General features: G+C 49.1%; 2 non-coding genes across 2 annotated transcripts; both read left to right on the forward strand.

The window, feature by feature from the left end:
• The first annotated feature begins 359 nt into the window (after nt 1-359).
• On the forward strand, nt 360-432 carry Pmar_PMAR005602. The gene has a single exon. It is a non-coding gene; the product is annotated as a tRNA-Glu (tRNA).
• A 65-nt stretch (nt 433-497) lies between these two features.
• Pmar_PMAR005603 lies at nt 498-568 on the forward strand. The gene has a single exon. It is a non-coding gene; the product is annotated as a tRNA-Gly (tRNA).
• Nucleotides 569-715: the final 147 nt, after the last annotated feature.

Genomic DNA, 715 nt, shown 5'->3' on the forward strand with positions numbered 1-715 from the left:
AACCCGAAACCCGAAACCCGAAACCCGAAACCCGAAACCCGAAACCCGAAACCCGAAACCCGAAACCCGAAACCCGAAACCCGAAACCCGAAACCCGAAACCCGAAACCCGAAACCCGAAACCCGAAACCCGAAACCCGAAACCCGAAACCCGAAAACCCGAAACCCGAAACCCGAACCCGAACCCGAGTACATTCTAAAGCAGCACCGAGTATACTCTACCCCTCCTTCTGACTATTTTTTCAGATGGCACACTTGATGTCATTTGAGTCGGAGGTTTAGCTGAAAAGCATGAAAACGGACTCGAAATGCATCGATTCAGCACTTGTTCGAAAGCACAAATTGCAAAGTGTTTTATCCTCCGATGTAGTCTAGCTGGTTAGGATTCGTGGCTCTCACCCACGCGACCGGGGTTCGAGTCCCCGCATCGGAATTTGTTACGGTACTGTAAGCAGATTGGGTTGCTAACCAGAACAATTTCTCATAAATTAAGTAGAAGCATCATTGGTCTAGTGGTAGAATACAACGTTGCCATCGTTGTGACCCGAGTTCGATTCTCGGATGATGCAGACATATATAAAGCTCCAACCAAAGGCCCCCTACCCTTCTCCTAACACCCTATTCTCTTATCCCCTAGCCTTCGAACAATGTTGGCAAGAAGTTATCTCCCCCAACGGTACCTTCGGAAGCTTGCCGAGTATCAACCTTGTTCGAGG

Source organism: Perkinsus marinus (genome assembly GCF_000006405.1).
Source record: "Perkinsus marinus ATCC 50983 genomic scaffold scf_1104296929890, whole genome shotgun sequence".
NCBI lineage: Eukaryota > Perkinsozoa > Perkinsida > Perkinsidae > Perkinsus > Perkinsus marinus.